Source organism: Myotis brandtii, unplaced genomic scaffold, assembly GCF_000412655.1.
Source record: "Myotis brandtii unplaced genomic scaffold, ASM41265v1 scaffold898, whole genome shotgun sequence".
NCBI classification, from domain to species: domain Eukaryota; kingdom Metazoa; phylum Chordata; class Mammalia; order Chiroptera; family Vespertilionidae; genus Myotis; species Myotis brandtii.
Genome location: NW_005371683.1, coordinates 1,922,628 through 1,930,492, shown reverse-complemented (window position 1 = coordinate 1,930,492; position 7,865 = coordinate 1,922,628).

The window sequence follows — 7,865 nt, the reverse complement described above, 5'->3', positions numbered from 1 at the left end:
TTAAGAATCCTATTCTAGACTATCTTGCTCTCTTCTTTGTTTTGTTTTGTTTTGTTTTGTTTTGTTTTAAGAATCCTATTCTAGACCATCTTGCTCTCTTTTCTGCTTATTCTGTATATTGCTGATGGTGTTGCAATTCAGTGCTTTTCAAACTTTAATGTGGACAAGAATTGTGTGGGCATCTTGCTAAAATACACTTCTGATTCAGTAGGTCTGGGGCGGGACTTGGATTCCACAGTTATTACAAACTCCCAGGTGATGCCAATGCTGCGGTCTGTGGACCACACTTTGGGAGGCCTGGGTGTGCAGAGACAGAACAGGAGTTAGCAAAGCCACAGGGTTAAGCAAATAGTCTTGGAGTCAAAGAGACCTGCATTCAGATCCTAGCTCTATCCCTTCCCGTCCGTATGCCCTTGGAGACATTCCTTACTTTCTCCAAGGCTTAGTACCTTCTTCATAGAGTTACCATGAGCACTAAAAGAACAACACCAATTGTAAATCTCAAATTATGTCCAAGTTTTTAAGAAGCAGTATCTGACACATAATAAGCACGCAATCAATGGCTGCTGCTTTTATCAATTATATTATCAATATGACAAACCTGAGTTCTAGCCCTGACTTGCAACTTTACCATCTTGGGCAAATTGTTGGCCCCTCTGAGTCTTGGTTTTCTCATCCATCAAATGAGATAATAATAGGTTATTATGAGGATTAAGATGAGGTTGTTATGAGGATTAAAATGAGGGGAAAAGTACTTTTAAAAATGCTCAACACAGAGCCTACCACATAAAAGACACTCAATAAAAGATAACTGTGAGATTATGGTGATTGCTATAAACCTAAGTTCTAAAAGCTGGCTCTGTGACTTCTGGTAAAAGGGAGAATCCTATGATTGTGCTCAACATCAGTCTTTGGTTGGGATGAGCCACAGTAAATGGAAATTAAATTTTGTAAAAATTTAGGGAAAAGCATGAGTCAGAATCTGATCCGAGTTCCAGGGCTGGTTGTGTTGCTACTTACTTTGTGATCTTAAGCAAATAATTTAGCTTCTTGGAGCCTCAGTTACTTCATCTGTGTAGTAGAGTTAATAATACCTAACTCAAGGGGTTGTACGGATTGAATGGCATAATGTGCAAAGCAGTTAGTACGCTGCCTGGCACATAGGAGTGCTTAATAAATGTTTTCTTCCCTGGAGACCAAAGGTCTATAAAACTGAACTAAATGCATTCTATTTAATTATACATCAAGTATCATTCCAATGCTGAATATTTCATCAGTGGCATCCCTGGCTGTTAGGATGCACAGCATGGAGAGGAAGAACAATTAAAAGGAATTTGGTGCAACCCCAAACAGTGATAATCTTGTTTTCCTGCCAAATAAAGGAATAAAGTTTATAGAAATTTTTCTTTTTTATTGATTTTAGAGAGAGAGGAAGGGAGAGAGAGAGAAACATCAACTTGTTGTCCCACTTTCTTACGCATCCATTGGTTGATTCTTGTATGTGCGCTGACCGGGGATCGAATCCACAACCTTGGTGGGTGTATTGGGATGATACTGTAAACCAACTGAGCTACCTGGTCAGGGTTAGAAATTTCTTAGAGTAACTGACCCAAAGCTTTTCAGAAGTCCTGAACATAGTTTTGCCACAATTGATTTCTCATCAGCAAGATAATATTGCTTTTCCCAGTGTAAGTGGTTTGGATTCTTTCTCCACGATGTTGTCTGACACTTTAGTGGAATTCATTGTTGGTTCATGTTTTTGCCTGCCCAGCATAAAACATAGCAACAGGTTGTATTTTTATATCTCTGGGCCAATCCTGGATGGAGGAAGATGGATAGATGAAAACCTGTCAATACCCTTGTCTGTGTCCACGCTCTCTTGGTAGAGGTTTTCTGAAAGATTCTGAAGCCCGAGTTCTAAAACATATTCCAACTGGCTTAGTATGTATCTATCCATACGTGTCCAACATCATGCCCGAAACAGAGAGTGTGCCCAACCCATTTCGGCTGAAAGAAAATATCTCTCTCATATCATCCTCTGGCCTACCCGCCTTCTCATGAATCCAGCTCTGAAGGGAGGTGGTTTAATGGAAGTGAGGCTTAGGATTCTGAAGCAAAAGTGGATGGAAGGCATCCTGGTCACGAGAACATTCCCCACCCCCAAATGGTAGAGGAGAGAGGGAGTTCTACGTAGCAAGCTGCACATACATCTCTAAGTGCATGGAAAACAGTGCTGGGACCCAGCAGAGCCACCTTCCTGCGTGCCAGGGTCTGGGGCTCCTATCAGTCTCCTGGAGCTGATTTCAGCAGCACTGATCTCCAGCCCTTCTTAAAGGGCTAGTGACCCATTTGGGCAAGTTTCCAGATGACATGAGCATCCATCTCTGGCCTAAGGAGGATGAAATGCTTTAAGGATGTGGAGGAATAACGGGAGAAAGTAGTATTACATTTAAGACATCATAAAAATAAATACATGTCAAATAAAATTTTCAACAGCACTCCTGTCCCATCATGGTTTCTACAAATTTTACCCATAGAGCTTATATCACCTTTAATTCTTATAACAACCCTGGAAAGATAGATATGTTTACCCCCTAATTTATAGACAACAATTGAGACGCAGGTTAAGTGATGTGTCTCCATCCATATAGCTAATAACACACGTTCATCGGACTCCAGAGCCCTTATTCTAGCTCAAGGCAAACTCTGTATTCTAATGTTTCCATTTTACATCACTTAAAGAAGGCTTTTTGTGTTTCTATATGCTTATATGTATTTTGCTTAAGAGCAACATAACATTCCATTGTATCGTTATGCCATTGTTTCTCATTCACTCCCTATTCTTGGGCATGAGGGTTGTTTCAGGCTTTTCATGGTACTAAACATTTTTTGTTGTTGTTGTGCCATTACTTGATTTCTTTTTAATTATTTCCCAGGATAGTGCCCCGGAGGGCATTACTTGGTGAATAGAATACAGACATTTATATGACTTGGTCTATACACCCTCCGTCCATATAGCTAATAACACACGTTCATCGGACTCCAGAGCCCTTATTCTAGCTCAAGGCAAACTCTGTATTCTAATGTTTTTATTTTACATCACTTAAAGAAGGCTTTTTGTGTTTCTATATGCTTACATGTATTTTGCTTAAGAGCAACATAACATTCCATTGTATCGTTATGCCATTGTTTCTCATTCACTCCCTATTCTTGGGCATGAGGGTTGTTTCAGGCTTTTCATGGTACTAAACATTTTTGTTGTTGTTGTGCCATTACTTGCTTTCTTTATAATTATTTCCCAGGGTAGTGCCTTGGAGGGCATTACTTGGTGAATAGAGTACAGACATTTATATGACTTGGTCTATACACTGCTGAATTGCACTGTCATTCTATCTTGACTGGAGTACTAACTCCTTTCATCAGCACCCTGTGAGAGTACAAGGCAAGCCTGGGTGGGTGGATTCACCAGTGAAAACAAGCCTTTGTCTCTCTGTCTGCGTGAATATGCCCCAGGCTGGGTGAGACTGGAAATTATTTATAAGTATGCATACTTCAGAATGAGATCTCACATGGGATGGTGTGATTCCCCTTCCCAGAAGAGGCTCCCTTGATTGAGTTGTCTTTTTCTTTGTAGTCACAAGATCAGCAGCAAGTTTTTCAAGCAACTGACATTTTCCTCGATTCAGACGGTGGCTCTCGCTCCTGTTCAGAAAAGGTGTGGTAGCTGTTAGAAAGGAAACCAAGATTTCAGCTCATGATTGGCCATTCCAAACTAGGTGCAAAAGGGTTGGGATCATTTATACCAAAAAAGGAAGCCCTGGCAGCTAGAGCTGAAAAAATGTATGAAAATTACTCAGGAGGAAGTCACAGTGAGGAAAAGCCATCCTAGAAAAAAAAAAAAGGAAGCTCTGTTCTCACTGGTGGAAGGTAATTTTGAGATTATAAATTAATATCTCTGAATCTTAGTTATCTTACATGGCAAGAGTACCATTTGAGGGCATTGTGGGAAACTTAGGTTGAAATTATATGGCACATAATAGGCACTCAATCCCTAGGCAACGCTGTGGTAGGCACTGTGGGAAAAGTACACACATTGAAGGCAAGCAGAACGGGTTTGGCTAGCTCTCTCGAACCAGGTGAACTCAGGCAAGTTTTCATTCTCTTTGAGCCTCAGTTTCTTCAACTGTAAAATGGAGGTTACAATACTGACCTACTAAGTTTGTTTTATAGACTAAAGTAAGTGTATGCTAGGCATACAAGGAAGTGCTCAATGAATAGGAGATGGTATTAGCTCGCAAATCTATCAATATATTATTATATGGCACATAATAGGCACTCAATCCCTAGGCAACGCTGTGGTAGGCATTGTGGGAAAAGTACACACATTGAAGGCAAGCAGAACGGGTTTGGCTAGCTCTCTCGAACCAGGTGAACTCAGGCAAGTTTTAATTCTCTTTGAGCCTCAGTTTCTTCAACTGTAAAATGGAGGTTACAATACTGACCTACTAAGTTTGTTTTATAGACTAAAGTAAGTGTGTGCGAGGCATACAGGAAGTGCTCAATGAATAGGAGATGTTATTAGCTCGCAAATCTATCAATATATGCGATTAACCAAGTCTTCTGCTACATCAGTGTTTCTCAAACTTCAATGTGTATAAGAATCACCTAGGGCCCCGGCCGGGTAGCTCAGTTGCTAAGAGCATTGTCCAAATATGCAAGGTTGTGGGTTCAATCCCCAGTCAGGGCACATACAAGAATCAACCAATGAATGCATAAATAAGTGGAATAACAAATCGATGATTCTCTCTTCTCTCTCCTTTCCTCTCTCTCTCTAAAAATCAATAAATAAAAATTTAATCCCTAGCTATTTTGGTTCAGTGGCTAGACCATCATCCTGCGGACCATCATCCATGGAGTGGAAACTTTGGACCCTGGCTTTGCTGCTAGCTCTGCTGAAGCCCAGGCTGCACATTCTCCAGGACTAGTTTAAGGGAAATGGGACTTTACCAACCAAGGGATATAACTCTGTGCAAATAAAAATCACTCATTCTCCCGTGTGAGTCTTGGAAAATTCTTTTTCTCAAGATATCATAACAGCCCCACCCCGATTAGCAAGGGAGAAATCCCACCCTTGCAACTCTGATAACACAGGAACCATACTTTGAGAAGCACTGCTCTGTGGTCTCAGAGAATAAAAACAAAAGGTGTTTTTCCCATTACTAATATGCCATAAAAATTCTGTAATAGGCAGGTGTTAAATTAAAGAGATCCAAATACTGAATGAGTACATATTCGAGATGACATATAGTTCTTGCTTACTTAAAGGCTTTCGAATCATTCTAAAGCAACATTTTATCCTTTTAACATGAATGATATGGATGAATGTGTGTAACTCTTCTTCCTTAGTCTCCTTAATCCATCCCAGAGAGCTCTCTCTCTCCTCTGGACTGTGGTAGGTAATGACTGCTCCCCCCTCACCCGACTCTGAGTGCTGACAGACATTACTACTTCAATCCTGTGCTGTTGTTTTATGTTTCATGTGTGTCTCATTTCCCCAACCAGACCTCTTTTTAAAAATATATATATTTTATTGATTTTTTACAGAGAGGAAGGGAGAGGGATAGAGAGTTAGAAACATTGATCAGCTGCCTCTTGCACACCCCCCACTGGGGATGTACCCGCAACCAAGGTACATGCCCTTGACGGGAATCGAACCTGGGACCCTCCAGTCCGCAGACCGATGCTCTATCCACTGAGCCAAACCAGTTAGGGGCCAACCAGGCCTCTTTAAGTGCAAAGGCAGGGACCAATGACTATTTTTGTTCTCTACCTTCCACAGGCATCTTGTAAAGCGTTTGTACATACGTGTTTCATAAATATATTTGAATGCATGTCGGTATATTTAACTATAGACTAATATTCATTGATAACTTCTTTACCACAAGAGTGGCTCAGAATTAGTCGTGAAAAGGTCAGCTACAGGCTTTTAGGGTTCGAGTCAGGCAGATCTCAGGCCTATGAAAGGGCTATGATCTCTCCAAGCCTGTTTCCTCTTTCGTAGTGTGAGAGTAACACCTGCCTATGCAGAGCTGCTGTGGAGATTAAGGGAGCGAGAGTTCACAAGGATCCCAGCGAAATGCTTCACACCTAGGTTTCTCTGTAAATGGTAGCTGCTTGCTCTTATTATATCTAAAAGTACCGCATAGAATAACAGATGAAACTGCCGTAGGTATTTATCTTCAGAAGTAAAATAATAAACAACGGATTTTCTCTGAGCCAAGCTGACATTTTCTCTCTTTCCTTCTTCCTTGTTTTTTTAAGGCCTAGCATTTTCAGCTTTAACTAACAGATTGTCCGGAGGTTTGTATGGTTTCCCTATAGAGACGGGGAAGGACACAAAGCAGCCATTTTGCCAGTCCCAGGCTTCCACACAGAGCAGTACAATCAGGGTTTAAGTTTATGCCTCACAAACCTCCTCTGTTCATGGCCATGATTATTGTGACTTTTCTCCCATCACTGAGCAGCAACAAGCACCCAGAACGAGGAATATGCATCCTCCCTGAGAGGAGAAACAGAAACTTCCAGCTTTTTGTACTACAGATAGGAGAGTCACCGCTCCAGGGACCAGCCAGACCCTAGAGCCTCCCATACAGGTCTAAGGATGCTGGGAGCGCAAAGGTCACAAGAGGGGCAATCTGTTCAGTTTGTTCAGTCCTTTAAAACATCGACTGGTATCAGAGGTTCTATGCTATGGAGGAATAATATATACCATTTCTGAATAAAAAGAGTAATTATAGTTTATTTCTGAAGGTGAAAAATTGAAATAATTATCTAAGAATAAGGTGGTTAAACCATGATATATTCACTTGATAGAATGGTAAGCTGTCATTTTAGATGTTTACTTAGCATATGTCTAATTGCATATGCAGGAACATGGAAAATGTAATAACATATGGAAAATGCTCCTGAGTACATTTTAAATTAAAAAAAAAAAAACAGGATAAAATTTGTTTAGACACAGAGCCTTCTCCAACTCACGAGTGAAGCAGAGCCTTCCCGGTCCAGCCTGCCTTTTACAATAGCCAATAAAAACCCTGTATTGCGGTGGTGGGATGGTGATGTAATCAATACTCTAGCCAATCTCCCTGAGGATGATTTGCATAGTTTCGCCCTCCCAATCCCACAGAACCCAATTTATTTTTAAGGGGAAATGGCTATCTCCAAAAGAAAGGGAAGAAAGTTACGTTAACAAAGGAATATTTGTAATGATGCTGGTATCAAAACACAGTGATCAAAATTATATCTAGTCTTTCTAAAGAATGCTTTCACCTTCTAAGAAAAGCAGTCTACTCAGTATGTTTAAAATAGCTCTCAAGCCCTAACTGGTTTGGCTCACTGGATAGAGTGTCGGCCTGTGGACTGAAGGGTCCCAGGTTCGATTCCGGTCAAGGGCATGTACCTTGGTTGCAGGCACATCCCTAGTAGGAGGTGTGCAGGAGGCAGCTGATCAACGTTTCTCTCTCATTGATGTTTCTAACTACCCCTCTCCCTTCCTCTCTGTAAAAAATCAATAAAAATATATTTTAAAAAATAAAAATAAAGCTACATAGTCTTTAAAAAAATAAAATAGCTCTCAAAAACTACCTACCCATTTGATACGTGAGATTTTTTTTAATTAAAATAAAACTTTTTAAAATAAAATAATCTTAATAAAAAATTTTTAAAGAATTTCTACAGAATAGGAAACAATTTTCTTGGATAATCTACAAGCTTCTTGCTATTGGCAAAAAGAAGTCTTTTATTTCTCAGACTTAACTGATTTTACACACACACACACACACACACACACACACACACACCCTACT